Genomic DNA, 19,291 nt, shown 5'->3' on the forward strand with positions numbered 1-19,291 from the left:
AAAATATTGCCCAAGTGAAATCTCACATCTGGATCCATGGAGTGTAAATGCCTTTAATAACTGTGGAGATCCAGGTTAGAAATCACTGTTCCTAAGAATTCTGAAGACATTATATTCTATTTCCCAGAGTTGCTGAGGAGAAGGCAGAAGTCAACCTGACTTCCCTGGCCAGGGGGCTTGGGGGGCTGGGTGTCATCCCGCACACCAAAAAGGTTTCAGCCCCCCATCCTCTTCCTCTCCCTTTCAAATCAATAAACATATCCTCAAGTGAGGATTAAAGGGGAAAAAAAATCACCCTGACTCCAGACCCCTTTACAGTGACCTTATTTCCTCTCCCGGGAAGCTTGCAGGACCGTCCGCTCGTCCTCCGTGTTCTGAAGTTCTGGGACGGGCTGCCGGCGGCGGGCCAGCTTCCAGCCTTTGCGCTGCACGCAGGGTGGGCCCTTGCTCCCTTGTGTCAGCACTGGGAAACTGGCTGTACTTTTTTCTTTTTGAAAAAAATTGAGATATATTTGACAGTCAACAGTGTGTAATTTTCAGGTGCGCCACGTATCGATTTGATACATTTACATTGCCATAGGACTGCCAGTGGAATGACAGCTAACACCTGGATAGTGTCACATAATGATCCCTTCTTCTAGGGTTGAGAACAATTCAGATCTAGTCTCTTGGCAAGTTCGATGATTACAGTACCGTGCTTTTGCCTATAATCACCGGACTGTGTGGAATTAGGTCTCCAGGACTTATTTATAATATCTACTAGTTGAAAGTAGTTACCTTTAAACATCATCTCTCCCATTCCTCCATCCCTCAGGCCCTGGTAACCACCATTTTACTCTCTGTTTTTACAATTTCACTATGTTTTAAAGATTCCACATGTAAGAGATACCATACAGGGTTTGTATTTGTCTTTCTATCTCACTCAGCATAATGCTCTCAAGGTTCATCCATTTTGTTGCAAATGGCAAGATTTCCTTTTTCTCATGGCTGAATAATATTCTATTTCATATATATATTATATATATAATATATATAAAGAAGATGTGATATTTACATCTTCTTTATCCATTTATCCTTTGATTGGACATTCAGGTTGTTTCTATATCTTGGCTATTGTAAATAACACTGCAATAAACATGGGAGTGTAGATATATCTCTTTGGTAATCTGTTTTCATTTCCTTTGGACATATACCCAGAAGTGGAATTGCTGGATTATATGGTAGTTCTTTTTAAAAATTTTTTGAGGAAACTCCCTACTGTTCTCCATGGTGGCTGGACCAGTTTATAACATCACCAATAGTGTGCAAGAGTCTAGGACCTTTTCTTGAGTATAATAATAATAATAAAAAATCTTATTTTATTTTATTATTATTTCCGTTACTTTATTATTTTCTGTTGTCTTTCTTTACTATTGAGCTTCTATTTGTTCAGGTGCTCAGCCTCTTCAGGTTTTCTATTTTTCTTCTGTTTTCCCTCCTATTTTTCATGTCTTCCTATTTCCTGGGTTGATTTCCTTAACTTTTAACGTGTTTACTTATTGAGCTTTTTATTTCTGCCCCCATACCTTTAATTTCTAAGGACTACTTTTTTGTCCTTTGGAAGTTCTGTTTTTAGAGCATACTTCTCTTACGCTATAGACACAACACCTTTTTGTCTTTCTTAGGACATTCACTGTCTTTGGCTTCCTTCTCTCTGAAGAGCCTTTGTTCCCTCCAAGCCCATTTTTCTTTCTGTTTGCATCCCGTCCTTCATTATAAAGGTCTGGTGATCCTCGGTTATGAGGAACTATAAAGTGATTGGAATTCCCCAAACTGAAAAGAAGGACTCAGGTACATGTATGACGATGGCTATAGCAGCATTATTCACAACAGCCAAAAGGTGGAAACAACCCAAATGTCTGCCAACGGATGAGTGGACACACAAAATGGGGTATCTGAAGACAACGGTGTACTATGTAGTCATTAAAAAAATGAAATTTTGATATGTGCTACGACTTGGATGAATCTGGAAAATATTCTACTAAGTGAAATAAGTCAGACACAAAAGGGCAAATACATAGGGTAGGACTCTACTTCTATGAAATAATTAGAATAAGCAAATTCATCGAGATGGAAAGCAGACTAGAGGTTACCAGGAACTGGGGGCGGGGGAAGGGGAGGGAGGAGTGTGAGTTACTGCTTAGGAAGTACAGAGTTTCACTTTGGGTGAAGAAAAATAGAAACAGTGGGGGTGATTGTACAACACTGTGAATGACCTTAATGCCACTGAACTAGAAACTGAAAAACAGGTAACATGGCCTATTTTATGTGATATATATTTTACCACGATAGGGGAGAGAAGGCCATTGGAAACCCTGAGCCCATTGGTAGGGTGTACTGACCGTGAGGGTCCCTGTAAGGAGTCCTGGGCGACCCAGGATTTCAGCATCCTTAGACCGAGGTTCCACAGTGAGGCCTCTCTCAAGGTCTTGTTGGAAACAGAGGCACCCGACTGCTAGTTCTGTGAGTGGGTGGGGGAAGAAGTCTGGGAGGAGAATGTGTCAACAGTCCCTGTAAGTTCCCACTGGATCACCTGCTTTCGGTCTGTTTAAAACTTCCAGGCGTGGACCAGAGACCGGGCTTACTGTCTCCAGATAACGCTCGTCCAGGCTGCCCGGAGGGGCGGGTGGGGAGGGCAGCGCCGGGCTGTGCGCTAGGGAGGGCACCCTGGAGTGTGGATGCCTCCGGCAGATTTTCAGCCAGTCCCGTTTCAGACCTTTCTCTGCCTTTGCTTCCAGGGCCTCCTGGTTTCTGTAATGGCCACCTCCTTTGAGAGTCCTGTGGTAAAAAAGTAGGCTGCTTCTCAGTCTTCCCCACTGCAGCTTAGGAATTAAATTTTGTGGATTTATATCTTTTTTATTTTTTAAATCAGTTTGCTGTTTTAATGAGACTTACTTTCTGTAACCCATGACTTATTTATGAGTATATTTGTTTAAAATATGTTTCAACTATCTTTTTTTTTCTTTAGCTGATTTCTGATTTAATTGAATTATGGCCAAAGTTGTGGTCTCTCTCTAGAGTCCATGAAATTTTAGGGAACTTTTTCTTTTGTGATCTACCCAACGTTCAATGTTTGTCAATGCTCTCTTGTGTCATGGACCCTTCGAAGTAGGCAAAATGGGATTGTTATCCCTATATTACAAGCGGGTAATGAGGAGTCCAGAGAATTTTAAAGACCTGTTCAAAATCCCACTGTGAGGCAGGACCAGAACAGAGGGCTGCGAAAGGAGGAGAGCATGACGGTTAAGAGTTCAGACTCCTGTCCGGGTACCCAGGCTGCATCTCGGCTCTGCCATTTACCGGCCATCTGCCCACTGAGCCTTATAACAGTTCCTACTTCATGGGACTCTCGGGAGGTTTACAAATACGCCACATACTAAACACTCAGTAGAAGCTGACTACTATTGTTATTTCTATTTTTACTTTTAACCCATGGTCCGTGGTCCATTTTGTGTAGAGGAATCATTTCATGAAAGCATTTGTCATCAGAAACATTTGCAGCTACTTCTTAGTCCAGCAGTTTGTATTGTGTTGTGACCACCGTGCATGAGAGAAATTAGGGATAATTAGAAATACCGCGTGTAAGTGTAGAAAAGCTTTCTGGATGTAGTCCACAGAGGGTACTCAAGTCAGTTCAGCAAGATCCTTTTTTTTTTTCTTTTATTTTCACAAGAGGATACATTTATTGATTTTGGAGAGAGAGGACAGGAGAGAGAGAGAAAGGGGAAGAAACATCAATGTGAGAGAGAAACATCTATTGGTTGCCTCCCACATGCGCCCTGACCAGGGATTGAACCCACAACCTAGGCATGTACCCTGACCGAGAATGGAACCTGCAGCCTTTTGGTGTATGGGATGATGCTCCAACCAACTGAGCCACCTGGCCAGGGCAATTCAGCAAGCCCTTTATTGAGCACCTACTATGCGTCAGTGCTCCATTCTTACCCAAGAGCTATCTTCTATTTTCTATAGCTCATGTATTCCCTAAACAAAGTAAATACCGGGGGTGGGAGCGGTGGAGGAAACTTTATAAAGTGAAAAGCAATAAAAATGCTTAGAACCACAAGATTGAACGATGGCTGAAAAGGGGCTGGCCGCCCACATTATGGTAGATCGTCTACACAGGAGCCATTCTCTGGGCTGCGCAGACTGTCAGGCACTAATCCCTGCACTAGCCAGCCTCGAGGCTCTCAGGGCCTCGGAATCATCGAGCAGGGAGGGTGTCCACAGGGCTGTTCACGTGGGAGCAGGGTCCTCTCTGCCTCCTTTGTGGACACAGACAGTTGACAGTCTTAAAAATAAAGGCACGTGGCCTGCCTCTTAGCTGGGCACATGGGAACAAGGCCAACCCCCAGCTCCCTTATTGCAGACCCTGTATCCCACCTCTGTCTCCACGAAACCGGCTTTCAAAATTTGCCTTTCTCTTTGAAACATGCCAACCCCTGGCCCCTCTTTCTTCCTTTCGGTGGAGAAGTTGTGCAGCCACTTCCTTCTGCATCCTCTCCCCAACCCCCAAGGAAAGTGTGGTTGATGATATATTTCTTTATTCCACCACTATTGCAAGGAATGTGACATGCAGGGACATTTTTTTAAAACAATCTTTTAATTTTGAAATAATTTTAGACTTAGAGAAAAGCTGCAAGAACAGCAGCGAGCAGTGCAGGATACCCTTCACCCGAGAGCCCTCATGTTAACATCTTATATATAAAACATAGTACGATGATCAAAACCAAGAAATTAACCTTCATAACAATACCAATAAACCAACTATAGACTTTATTCCGATTTCACCCAGTTCGCCATTAATGTCCTTTCTCTGTTACAGGATTCAATCCCAGACCCCAAGTGGCATGGCGTTGTCATGTCCCCTGGTATCTGTTCATCTATGACAAATGCCAAGTTTTCTTTGTCTCTTATGACTTTTAAAGAGTACTGGTCAATTTTATGGACAATTTCGGATGGTTTAATGTTTTTTCATGTTTAGATTGTGGTCATGTATTTTTGGCAAGTGCGAAGGCCTAATCTGTGTCCCCTGCTCCCAATTTATACATTGAAGCCCTAAACCCCAAGGTGACTATTGGAAGAACTTTTAGAAGGTACTAAAGTTCAAACAGGTCAGAAGGGTGGGACTCTAACCTGATAGCAGGAGGTAGGTGATGTCAGTAGGTCTTATTACTGGTGCTTTGAGGGATTTTTCCCACTGTAAAGGTATACTATGCTTCCTGGTATATTTAGTAAATATCTGGGGGGAGATACTTCCAGATTATTCAAGTGTTCTGTTTTTCTTCAAACTTTTGCCCAGTCATTTCAGCATCCTCGGTGGGGTTTTGCCCACAGTACTCATTGTTCTGAGGCCCTCATGCTGATTTTGAATTTCCTTCTTTCCTGCTACATTTATTAATTGGGATTCTTCTTGCCAATTTACTGATTTGTTCAATTATTTTTAAATATCAGAATAGATTCATGTATGTTTATTTTATTCTAGGATTACAATGAAGTATTATTTATTTTATCGCGCAAATTATTCCTGCTTTGGCCATTGCAAGCTCTTTTAGGTTGTTTTCTTTGCTTTTTCATCCTTTTTGAGCACTTCCTTGCTTTCTGGTACCAAAAAATATGCCCCAGGATCTTGTGTTCTTCTTGCCCGGACCTGGAGTCAATGGCTTCAAGGAGCCCCGCCTCCTTTTGTTGGAGAGTGGTATTTAAAAAGCAAGATCTGAGTTACGGGTGTGCTCATTGCTATCGGGGTGCCGGTGATAAAGGGACATTTTTGCTTTCTAAAAACATTTTCTTTGCTTGCATCTGCCACGGTGCCTCAAATTCTGAGTCTTCTAGAAACCTGTGTGATTGGAAGTGAGGTGTCTCACTTCACTCCCGCGATGCACTGTTACGTCAGGAAGGTTTCTCAGTCCCCAGTTAACGTGCAAACATGCCTGGACTATAGGATGATGTGATGATGTAGCGTGAGGGGGAAGCAGGTTCCTTGTGAAGGGGGCCCAGGAGCGGCCCACGGGTGAGGACAGCCACGGGGCGGTGCGGGCGGTTGCGGGTGGGGTGGGGCGCGGAAGACGGAGGCGCTGTTAGAGCTTCCTCGCCAGCTCCCCGAAGGCCTACCCTACTCTCGTCCCACCTCTCCACATTCCTAAAACAGAGAGTAGTCCTCCTACTCTTTTGTGGTTTTAATTGAGCATTTTATATTTTTTCTCATTTTTCAGCATATCGGTTATGCTTTTTCCCCTCTTTAGTGGTTGCCCTTGAGAGCATACAATACACATTTATAACGAATCCAACTCCACTTTCAAATTATACTATACCACTTCACCGGTAGTGCAAGTACCATATAAGAACCCTAGTTTTTTCCCTGCCCCTTGTATTATTGCTGTTATTTATTTAATTTATATATAAGCATACATAAGCACACACAGATATACCTAAGTTATATACATAAGTATACATAATTGAATAATTCTTACTATTATTCTTTTGAATGCACTGTAATCTGTTGGATCAATTAAGAAAAAAATGAAAGTTTTTATTTTACCTTCACGTATTCCTTCTTCAATGCTCTTTCTTTGTGTAGATCTGAGTTTCTGACCTATAGTGTTTTCCTTCTCTCTAAAGAACTTCTTTTAACATTTCCTGCCAGACTTGTGCTGGCACCAAATTCCTTACATTTTTGTTTGTCTGAGAAACCTTTGATTTCTCCTTCACTTTTGAAAGATAATTTTTTCAGGGTACCAAATTCTAGGTTGGTGATTGTTTTCTATCAACACTTTAAATGTTTCACTTTACTCTCTTCAAGCTTGTATGCTTTCTGAGAAGCTGGATGTAATTCCTATCTTTGTCGCTCTATAGGTAAAGTTGTTTTTTCCTCCTCTGGCTTCTTTCACAGTTTCTCTTTCTTTTTGATTTTCTGTAATTTGAAAATGATATGCCTAGATATGTACTTTTGTAGGGAGTGGGGGACATTTATCCTACTTGATGTTCTCTGAGCTTTTTGGATATGTGGTTTGGTGTCTGATATTAATTGGGGGAGATTTTCAGTCATTATTGTTGCAAATATTTCTCCTGTTTCTTTCTCTTCATCTTCTCTTTCTGATCTTTCTATTACGCCTATGTTATACCTTTCGTAGCTATTTCAGAGTCCTTGGATATTCTATTCTGGTTTGGGTTTTTTTTTTTTCAGTCCTTCTTCTCTGTTTTTTGGTTTCTGGGGATTCTACGGATATGTCCTCCTGCCCAGAGACCCTTTCCTTAACCATCAAAGACATTCTCCATTTCTGCTGCAATGCTTTCTATCTCTACCATGTTTTTGGTTGTTTCTCTGGATTTCCATCTCTCTGCTTACCTTGACCATCTGTTCTCGCCTGTTGCCTTCTTCATTTATTAGGGCCCTTCGCACATTAATCATGGTTGTTTTAAATTCCCAGGCTGATAATTCCAACCTCTCTGCCATGTCTGCCTCTGATGCTTGCTCTGTCTATTCAAATTGTGTTTTTTGCCTTCTGGTGTGCCTGATAATTTTTCCTTGATAGCTTGACATGGTGACCAGGTAAAAGGAACTGTTGTAAATAGGCCTTTAGAGATGTGGCGGTGAGGTGTTGGGGAGGGGAAGCGTCTCTAGTCCTATGATCAGGTGTCAGTCAGTCTTTTAGTGAATTTGTGCCTCTGGACTGTGGGCCTCACAAATGGTTCCCATTTGTGGGGCAGGCTGCCTAGAGCTGGCTGTTTCCTTTCCCCCAGGTCAGCTGGGCGCTGATTATACCCTGGCAGGTCAGCCTCAGGTGAACTAGGCTCACCTGAGGGCGGGCCTTCCCACTCGCGAGTATTTCAAGATGGCTCTCCCTTCGCCCTCCTGGAAGGTCAGGGGAGCTATTTGCTGGGGGAACCGGGCTGAGCTCCTGGAGGGAAGTCTCACGACACAAGTGCACCTTGGAGGTACCCTAGGTTTGGCCAAGAGAGTGTGGCAGGAATGAGAGTGGCCGTCTTGTTGCTGGCGGAGAGTCTTGCCTCCAGTTTGTAAAAACCACAGCATCTGCGACGTGGCATAAAACGAGGTGGCCTGCATCGCCGGCAACGGGGTCCTCCTGGAGCTTTGGCCCACCAGCAAGGCGTCCACGCCCAGCGCCGGTTCCTGCCAACGCCTCTGCTCCCCAGTCTCTGCTCCGGTAAGTCCTGACTCCCTATGTTCGCCTGCTCGTCTCTCCAGTCTTGGGGGCAGCAGTTTGCCGTGTCCTCCTCTCCCACACAGATCCAGGCAGAGCGGGTAATTTTTCAGTCTGTTCAGCTTTTACTTGTTCGGATAGAGCAGGGACGAAGCTCCTGACGTGTGCCATTGGAAACCTGTGGTCTCTCTTTTTTGGCTTCTAACTACCTTCCAATGTTGGGCTCTGCCCCCTCCCCCTACCTGCCCTGCACCTCTCCTCCCCGACCCTCCCCTCTAAACATCCAGTGGATTTGTATTTGGAGGGTCAAAATCAAGGCCTAGGTAATATCGACCTGTTTCTCAGAGAGGCTGGCGGACACGCTTTGGAGAATGTGGGTAGAAGGGGTGCGTCGGGGGGAGGAGCGATGGCTGGCAGAGTGGGAACAGCCACTTTCCTCTGGCTCCTTCCTTGGCCCGACCCCTGGAGCCAGAGGTGGGCCCCACAGGCTCTCGGACCTGGCATCCGGGACACCTGCCGGACTTGCCTGCTGAGCGAAGGCCCTCCTCCCACTGTGGGAAGAAGCTCGGCTCTTTGCAAAGCCCTGCACGGCTCTGCTATGCGGCGACCTGTGGCAGCACAGAAGCCTGTCTGCCTCTGTTGGGAGGAGCTGCGACTTGGAATTATCGAGCATCCCTAGGCACAGGGCAGGACAGGGGCTCCCCGCTTGGCATTTGCAGGGGCAAATCATGTTTGGGGAAGCCGTCGGGGTTCTCAGCGTTGAGAAAATCCTGGGCAAAGGAGCGCAGCCGGTCATCATTTATTTATGCTTTCAAAGGGCTCCGGCAACACAGGTAACAATGGGACGCAAGGCAAGCCCTGCCTGCCCTGTAGTTAATAAAAAGAAAGCCTAACAACTGGAGGGGGGTGGGTCACGGAGGACGAGGGCCCCAGGCCGGGGCCCTTCTGATGGCTCTTCCCTGAGGCTACTGAGAAAGAGAATGGGTTTGTTTTGTTTTTTTTTTTTCCCCCCCTCTTCAGCCACCTATGCCTGAAGAGCTTAAAGGTGTTTCATTAGCAAGTTCTTTATAAGAAGGCAGCAACTGCTTTACCTGGATGGATGCAGAAGAGATAGACCCAGAGCCTGGATTTTTTAAAGCAAATTAAATAAAAGACTCAATTGACAGTCCGCTAAATGCCAGATACTGGTCTAGGCACTAGGATCACAAAAATTAAAACGATGGCTCACAGCCTCTCTGGGCATTTGGGGCCGGGGCGGAGCAGCGTGCAGGTTGCTAAATCAGTTCATCTGTAAGAACTTTTGCAGTGTTTGTGTGCTCAGGGGAGATTAAAAAAATCATAGCTTACTTCTCAAGGGCCTCATGGACTGGGAGAGAAGGGGAAAATAAAGACAGCTGGTACAGCGAAAGGATATTTCAGTGGAAACACAGGCAGCAGGACTTTGAAAAGGAGAAAGGTCACGCAGGTTAGAGTTTAGAGAGGGTCATGAAGAAATAAGCGGGGGATGCACTTCTGTAGGGAGGATGAGATGGCGGGCAAAGCGCAGGGCTCAGGAGCCAAGTTCAAGTTCATTGAACTTGCCATGATGAGGGAATCGGAAGCCACTGAAGGCCTCAGAAGCGGAATGTTTGTTTCCTAGGGCCGCGCTGGCGAAGCCCGCCCTGGGTCACTTAGCACAGCAGAAAGGGACCGGCCCGTCGCTCTGGAGGCTAGAAGTCAGCAACCCAGGACTGAGCAGGGCCATGTTTTCTCTGAGGCTCTGCCCAGCCCAGTGAGCACCACCCATCCTCGGCGCTCTTTTGTCTGCAGTTACATCACTCCAGCTTTCGCCTCCGTCTTCCCATGGTATCCCCCGCTCACGGTTTCACGTTACCGTTTTAAGGACACCACATGCAGTGGAGTAAGGGCCCATCCTCCTCCGGCAGGACCTGATCTTAATGAATTACATCCGTGACCCTATTTCCAAAGAAAGACGCATTCTGAGGGGTGGGGGTTAGGACTTCAACATGTTTTGGGGAGACACAATTCAACCCATAATAGGGGCGAGTTGGTAGAAGTGGGATATTCATACGGTTAGTCCGGATGGAGCGTGGTCATGGGTTGGCGTGGGAGGGCCTTCTGGCTGGCGGTTGTGGCAGTCTCAGGGCCTGCAAGGGGCGGGAGCGTGGAGAGTGAAGCTTAGCCGTGGGAGAAATGACAGCAGAGGAAGATGGAACTAAGTGTGCGACCGGGCAAGCGTGATTGGGTTTTAAATCGACGTGACTAAAAGAATGACATTGGGACATATGTTCCATTAATTGATTTTGATAAGCATTCTATTTGGAAGGAAAGAAATGTGTTCTCTGGGCGGGTCGGGGGGGCGCCGTGAAGATTGTGAGTTTGGTTTTGGATGCAGAGGGTAGTAGGAGGGCAGGCCCCAGAGCTTGGGTGAGATTTCAAGAAAGATGTAGGTTTGGGAGTCATTCCCATGGGTGGGGTGTGTCCTGGAGCCCTGGAATTACTGCCTGTGTCCTGGACCAGGCTTTTGGATTGATGTTTCTTGTTTTGATAGTGAGCGTCTTCCAGTTGTGCACGACTCCTCTCTCCAGCGGGGTTGGAGCTCCCTTTGTACCATGAACACTAGGTGCACTGTGTTGATGATGTGACAGGCTTATTGCAGGGACTGGGTCCTTGAGGGTGAGGTGGAAGTGCCTGAGGAGTGAGGACGCAGAAGGACGACATCCATCAGCCACCCCTTCCTGTCTCTGGAGTATTCTGGTCTAGGCCTCCAAATCCCGGTACCCTCACCTGTTGGGATTAGAAATGGGATGTTTTCAGGCTTCCTAACACCTGGCATAACTGCTTTCTTGCAACAGTGCCTGTCTTTAAACATTTGAGTCATTTTATAATCATTCTGTGCTACAGATGGGCCTTAGATGAGGGTCCTCAGGGCTTGCTTCTCACTTGATTAGCCACACGTGTTTCTGACTCCATTAGCCAATCTCGTTTACGTCTGGCTCACTTGTGCTGCCCATTGGCTATTTGTGCTAGTCTGTGGAGGCCTAGTGGTCTTCACTGACCCTTTTTAGGCCCATGATAAGGGGAGAAGGCAAGGTTGAGCGATGAGGGCCTTCAATTTCCGTTGGACGGATTTACTTATGGATACAAGGAACTTGGTCGTGGGTGTCAGGATTGTTTCTGGGTTCCCGGCAGACACATTTGAGCCCAGCCCGGTGCGAGCACAAGACCCTGGGAAGCTCACCTAGGATAAAGTTCAAAACGATAGAAACGATTTTTGGCAAAAAAAAAAAAAAGATTATCAAGGTGACATGCAAAACTCTAAACATAATTCTTCCCTAAAAATATTTCAGGAAGCACAAGGCAATGTTTAACCCAAGTAAATGACTGTGGCAAGAGAAAAATAATAGAGATTTTCCCTATGTTTAGCACGCTGTAATTTAGCAGGCATGTTAAGTCATATATTTGACTCATAATAAAGTAGTGACTATCTCATAAAGCAAAAATAAATTTAATCAGATGAAAACGTTCTGGGTCTGAGGTACTAGGTTTATTTATTTATTTTTTAACTCACTAATATTTAAGCAGTAAGACTTGTTTTAAAGTCAAGCCCTTTTAATCTTCTGAAACTTTTGAAAAGTAATCAACATGTGTCACTCAACAGAAACCTACGCATGTGCTTTGGCTCCCCACAGAGAAGCTTTCCTTTGTTCCTTCCCCCATCAAACCATAGCAACTCCTCCTGGGTGAGCAGCTCGGTTGCCTGTGGCACCTGGGTGGCAGCCATCCAGCTTTTAATTGGGTTTTTAATTGATCATTATCATTATGAAGAGAATTGCCAATAATGGCAAGTAACGAGATTTAAACTCATAGTTACTGTCATGAGATGAACTATAGGGTTTCTGCAACGGTACATTCAAAAAGAAAAGGAGTGAGAAATGGTGTTTCTGTGCTTAGTGCAAGGAATAGACATTAGGAAACAGCCTCCCTGGGGAGATCAAGCCTGGTGACCACGTTCCCGCTTTGTACTGCAAGCGAAACGCTGGCCGCCGCTCACTGGACTTGGAAGCAGAGAGAGCTGGGCTCCCCCTTAGGACAGTAGGTTGGGGGCTCAGGAGCAGAACGCATCAGGGCGGGGCCTGCTGCTCATCCTTGATTAGGAGTGGACACAGGGTAGAGGGTGGGCCCTGGGGCGCAGGGTGCCAAGTGATCCCTGGGGTCCCACTCAGCATCTACTCTGGTCTCCGTGCTACTGCCCCCTCCCTTCCGTGTCTGCATCAGGGCTACACAACACCATACACTGCAAAGTGGAAAATGTCTAACTGCTTGGAGCTTTGCATACCATTTCATGCAGATGCCCAAACACCGCGAGAGAGGCCCCCACAGGAGCGAGACATGGGTGCTTGTCCTCCGTGAGCCATCCCCTCGGCTGTGTCCTTGCTCTGTCTGCTCATTTCCTCCCAGTGCCCATCAGGACCTTTTTCTGTGAAGGGTCAGAGAGTAAATATTTTAGGCTTTGGGAGCCATGTAGTCTGCTGCAACCCCTTGTGTCTGTTGTTGAGGTGTGAAAGCAGCCACAGACAGTATGTACCTGAAAGGGGCATGCTGCATTCCAATAAAACTTTATTGACAAAACAGGTGGTAGAGCAGGTTTGGCCTCTGAGGCATGGTTTGCTGATTCTTGATCTACACCATAATATTTTAGACTGCTAACAAAATGTACATTGTACTCAAGTACTGCTACTTCTCAAACATGAAAATTAAATGTCATTGTAGAATTTGATTTCATCAAGAGAAGTGATTGATAGATGCCTGTTACGTATTTTTTCACCTAATTGTTTAAAATCATAAACAAATCCATGACATTTTTTTCTAAGTACCTTTTCAATAACTTGGTAACAGCTGTGTTGGTCAACTAAACTGCCATGAGTTGGTTCAGTGAAAGTGGGAGGGGCAATGTATTAAGAGGTGGAGAGCAGAAACTTTTAGAGTCAGGCGGCCTGAGTTCAAACCCTGGCTCCACCACTGCCTGGCTGTGTGGCCACCGGCAACCTCACTTCTCTGAGCTTTCGTTTTCTCACCTGATAATAGGGATGAGAGTGGTGCTATCCTCATAGGGCTATTATGCAAATTAAATTAGTTCACAGAAAACTAAATTAGTTTACATTAAAAAAACTTAGAATGATGTCCAGATCATAGTCAACGCTCAGTTAAAGTGGTAAAACAAATATCAAAATGTCATAAAACTCTAATTCCCTTAAATAGTAATATTTGATAAGCAGGGGCATAGTTTTTAGGTCCATAGTGTTGTGGTATAGTTTGAAGAACTTTTCATTTTAATTTTAAACTGTTAGAATAAATACATTTAGTAAAGTCAGAAGACACAAAAACCATTGCATTTCTATAAACTTTCAACTATCCAAAAATAAAATTAAGAAAATAATTCCATTTTCAATAGCATCATTAGGAATAAAATACTTAGAAATAAGCTTAACCAAGGAGATAAAATACTTATAAAATTCTTATAATAAGAATTAAAACATTAACAAAAGAAATAAAAAAGACAAATAAATGGAAGGACAAATCAGGTTGATAAATTGGAAGAATATTGTTAAAATGTCCACGCTTCCCAAAGTGATCTATGATTCAATGCAATTCCTAACAAAATCCCAATAACATTTTTACAGACATAGAAAAACAACCCTAAAATTCATTTGGAACCACAAAAGACTCCAGATAGCCAAAGCAATTTTGAGCAAGAAGAATAAAGCTGGAGACATCACATACCTGATTTCAAAATATATTACAAAGCTACAGTAATCAGAACAGACCGGTACCATTATAAAAACAGACATATGGAGCAAGGGAACAGACTAGAAATAACCCTCACACATATGATCAACTAAAATTTGACAATGAAGCTACGTATACTCACTGGGGAAAAGACAGTCCCTTTGATAAGTGGTGTTGGGAAAATCAGATATCCCCATGCAAAAGAATAAAATTGGACCTTTATGTCACACGTATACAAAAATCAACTCAAAATGGATAAAAGGGTTAAATTTAAACCCTGAAAAAATAAAATTCTTAGAGGAAAACATACTTAGAGGAAATTTCTTAGAGGAAAAAGCTATTGACATTGGAGTGGACAATGATTTCTTTGATATGACACCAAAAGCACAGGCCACAAATGCAGAAATAGACAGGCGGGACAATAACACACTAAAAAGCTTCTGCACAGCAAAGGAAGCCACCAACAAAATGGAACTGCAACCTGTAAAATTGAAGAAAATATTTGCACAGTGTATATCTGATAGGTGGGTAATATCTAAAATATATAAAGAACTCCTATAACTCAATAGCAAAAGAAAACCCCAATAACTTGATTGAAAGGTAGACAAAGGACCTAAACAGACTCCCCCCCCCCCCGCCAAAAAAAGACACACAAATGTCCAACAGATATATGAAAAAGTGTTTAATGTCAGTAACCATCAGGGACGTGGAAATTAAAACCTCAGTGAACTATCATCTCACACCTGTGAGGTTGCCTCTTAGCAAAAAAAAAACAACAAAGGACAAGTGTTGGCAAGGATGTGTGGAAGAAGAGAGCCTTTGTACTCTGTTGGTGGGAAGGAAGATCAGGGCAGCTACTATGGCAAACAGTACAGGGCGGGGCAAAAGTAGGTTTATATTGTTGGTATGGAAAATAATACAATAATTAATAAATAATAATACAAGAATAAACTGTTTCGTGTACTCACAACTGTAAACCTACTTTTGCCCCATCCTGTATAGAGAGTCCTCCAAATATTAAAAATAAACACTTGATCCAGCAATCCTATTTTCCTTTTTTAAATTTTATTTTTCAATTATATACGACATAGAGTATTATATTAAGTTTCAGGTGTACAACATATTAATTAGACATTTATATAACTTACAAAGTGACCACCCATTAAATCTAATACCCACTGATACCATATATAGTTATTATAATATTATTGACTGTGTTCCCTATGCTCTACTTTACTTCCCCACAGCTATTTTTATAACTGGCGATTTGTACTTCTTAATTCCTTCCCTTTTTTCACCCCACCTCCTAATTCCCCCATCTGTCTGGCAACCATTGATTTTTTTTCTCTGAGCCTGTTTCTGTTCTGTCCACATGTATGTGAAGTCATATGGTATTTGTCTTTCTCTGTCTGCCTTATTTCACTAGGTCCGCCCATGTTGCTGCAAATGGTAAGATTTCATTCTTTTTTATGGCCAAGTAATATTCCATTATAATATATATGTATATATATTCCATTTTGTATATTGTATATACATATATACCACATCTTTTTTTATCCATTTGTCTATTAATGGGCACTTAAGTTGCTTCCATATCTTGGTTAGTGTAAATAATGCTGCAATGAACATATAGGTGCATAGGCCTTTTGGATTTCTTTTGGATAAATACTCAGAAGTGGAACTGCTGAGTTATATGGTAGTTTTATTTTTAACTTTTTGGGGAACCTCCATACTGTTTTCCGCAGTGGCTTCATCAGATTACAGTTTAAATTTCCACCAACAGTGCACGAGGGTTCCCTTTTCTCCACATCCTCACCAACAGTTGGTGTTTGTTGATTTATCGATGATAGCCATTCTGACAGGTATGAAGTGATATCTCATTATGGCTTAATATGCATTCTCTTAATGATTAGTGATGTTGAGCATCTTTTCATATTTCTATAGGTCACCTGTATGACCTCTTTTGAGAAATGTTTATTCAGGTCCTCTGCCCATTTTTTAATTGAATTGTTTGTATTTTCTGGCATTAAGTTGTATGAATTTTTTTTATATATTTTGGATATTAATCCCTTATCAGAGGTATCATTAGTGAATTTCTTCCATTCAGTAGGTTGTATTTTTTTTTTATGGTTTCTTTTGCTGTGCAAAACTTTTTAGTTTGATGTAGTTTCATTTGTTTATTTTTTTCTTTTGTTTTTCTTGTGTGAGGAGACATATCCAAAAAAATATTACTAAAAGAGATGTCAAAGAGATTACTGCCTATGTTCTCTTCTAGAAGTTTTATGGTTTGAGATCTTAACATATAAGTCTTTAATCTATTTGTTTGTTCTTGTACATGGTGCAAGAAAATGATCCAGTTTCATTCTTTTGCATGTGTCTGTCTAGTTTTCCCAACACTGTTGTCTATTGAATAGACAGTCTTTACCCCATTGGATGTTCTTGTTTCCTTTGTCAGAGATTAACTTACTATACAGGTATGGGTTTTTTCTGCATTCTTTATTCTGTTCCATAGATCTGTGTCAGTTTTTATGCCAATACCATACTGGTTTGATTACTACAGCCTTGTAGCATGCTTTGATATCAGTTGGCGTGATGCCTCCAACTTTACTCTTCTTTTTCAAGATTACTCTTGCTATTTGGGGTCTTCTGTGGTTCCACGTAAGTTTTAGGATTATTTGTTCTAGTTCTGTGAAAAATACCATTGGTATTTCAATAGGCATTGCATTGAATATATGGATTGCTTTAGGTAGTATTTTAACAATGTAACATTTTAACAATGTTAATTCTTTATATCCATGAGTATGGTATATGCTTCCATTTCTTTGTTTCTTCCTCAATTTTTAAAAATGTTTTATAATTTTTCTGAGTATACGTGTTTCACCTCCTTTGTTAAATTTGTTCCTGAGTATTTATTTTTTGATGCAATTGCAAATGGCATTATTTTCTTAATTTCTTTTTTTGATAGTTTTTGTGGTCTATAAAAATGCAACCAATTTGTGAATATTAATTTTGTATCTTGCTATGTTACCAAATTTATTTATTAGTTCTAAATAGTTCATTCATTCATTTATTTATTTATTAATTAATTCTTTAAGGTTTTCTCTATATAGCATCCCCACAATTCCATTTCTGGGTTTATATCTAAAGTAATTGAATTCTAAATCTCAAGAGGTTTGGGAATCTACATTCCCTTGTTTATTGTAGCATTATTGACAATAGCCAGGCCATGGAAACAACCTAAATGTTCATCCATGTACAAACAGATAAAGAAAATGTGGTATACTGAGTGGGGCAAAAGTAGGTTTACAGTTGTGAGTATGTAAGACACAGAGTTTATTCTTTATTATTATTATATTTTATTTTTCATGGAACTGTAGACCTACTTTTTGTTCCAACCTATATACATACAATGTAACATCATCCAGCCTTAGAAAAGAAGGAAATTCTGCTACTTACGACAACATAGATGGACCTTGAGCGCATTATGCTACATGACAAGAGCCAGGCACACAACAAATAGTGCATGATCTCACTTGTACGTGACATCTAAATTACAGTAGTCCCCCCACTTATCCATGGTTTTGCTTTCCGAGGTGCAGTTACCCGCAGTCAACTGTGGTCCAAAAAGTTTAAGTGAAAAATTGCAGAAACCAACAAATCATAAGTTTTAACTTGCGTGCCGCTCTGAGTAGCATGATGAGATCTCATGCTGACCCGCTCCGGGTGTGAATCATTGCCCCACTTACGTGCTCCCCGCCCGTTAGTCACTTAGGAATAATCCCAGTTATGAGATCGACGGTCACAGTATCGCGGTGCTTGTGTGCAAGGCACCCCGATTTTACTTACCACCCCCAAAGCCATTCACGTAACTTTTATTACAGCATACTGTTATAATTGTCTTACTTTATTATTAGTTGCTGTAATTTATAAATGAAACTTCATCGGACGTAGGTGTGTATAGGAAAAAAGCTTAGGCTCTACAGGGTTTGGTACTATCCATGGTTTCCGGCGTCCGCTGCTGGACTTGGAACTTACCTGCCACGGATAAGGAGGGACCGCTGAAGTCAAACTCTCACAGAAGCAGAGAGTGCAGTCGCGGCTGCCGAGGGCTGGGGCAATGGGGGAGGTGTTGGTTAAAGTGTAGGAAGTTTTGGTCAATAAGTTCTGGAGATCAACTGTTTAAAAAGAAGAAAAAAGCCCTGTGTCACAGCGGCTTCCCAGAGATTGAAGCAGCATCCAGCAGGGTGTAGGTCTGAGCTTTGGTTTTGACTGTCTGGATGAGAACCACTTTTATTTTCACTTACTTCATAGGAGCAGGGGCTTGAAAATGAGACAAAATTAATTTTACTGTTCACGTGCTGTGAGCAAGTTATTTAACCTTTCTAACATCTCATTACTGTGAAAACTCAATAAGGTAAAAAAAAGTTCTCAGCACAATCAATGTTAATTAGAAAAATTTGTTGTAAAATGATGTCGCTTAGATCAGAGTATTTTCAAGGCAACTGAAATCTGACTAGCAAATCAGCAACAGTGGCCGTACAGCCGGCCTTGGTAGGCTCTCACCGGGAGTGTATAGAACTATATGGGACATTATTGGAGGTCAGGAAGGGACATATAGATACATTATGCATGTTCAGACTCATTAGCCCTTAGAAAAAGATGGCTTTAAAACATGAGGATACGCAGCAGTACCCTCAGCACCGGCATTGTCTGTGCGTTCCTTTCCTCTGTGTGATGAGGTGCTGTGGCTGGCAGTGCTGAGGGACACGTGAGCTATCCTTCCACCCTGACCCTCTAAATGAGCCTCTCCTGCTGCGGCTGCGGAACGCCCGTACAGTGCTCGGTGGCCCGACCAGCCTGTTTTGCGACTCCATTTACAGCTGTGCTTCAGGATATGCTACCATGGCTCAGCCACCTGCATGTGACCCCATGGTCAGCATTTTCCCAGTGAATCATTGTGACTCTGTAATGTTTGTCTTATATGTCCTCTGTTTCAGTTTGCAGTATCAGTAGTATGTACGAGGCCACTTGGCCAACATTTGGGTACAGTGACGCTTAGGCTCCATGGTCCGAATGGCCAGTCACCCCGTAGTCAGGATTCCCGGAAACAAAGTTTATCTCACATTTGACTGTCTAATGCTTTGACATCAGGAGTTAAGAACCAATACTGTGAATGACTACCATTATGTCAGGTGCTGTTAAATCTGCTGCTAATTTTTTTTTCAATCAATGATTATGTTTCAATGAAGTAAAAGCCTTGAAAAGAAAAATCCTACTGCTGCTGCGTGATGATCTGG

Source organism: Pteronotus mesoamericanus, unplaced genomic scaffold, assembly GCF_021234165.1.
Source record: "Pteronotus mesoamericanus isolate MK-2021 breed Mesoamerican mustached bat unplaced genomic scaffold, CSHL_Meso_final scaffold_85, whole genome shotgun sequence".
NCBI lineage: Eukaryota > Metazoa > Chordata > Mammalia > Chiroptera > Mormoopidae > Pteronotus > Pteronotus mesoamericanus.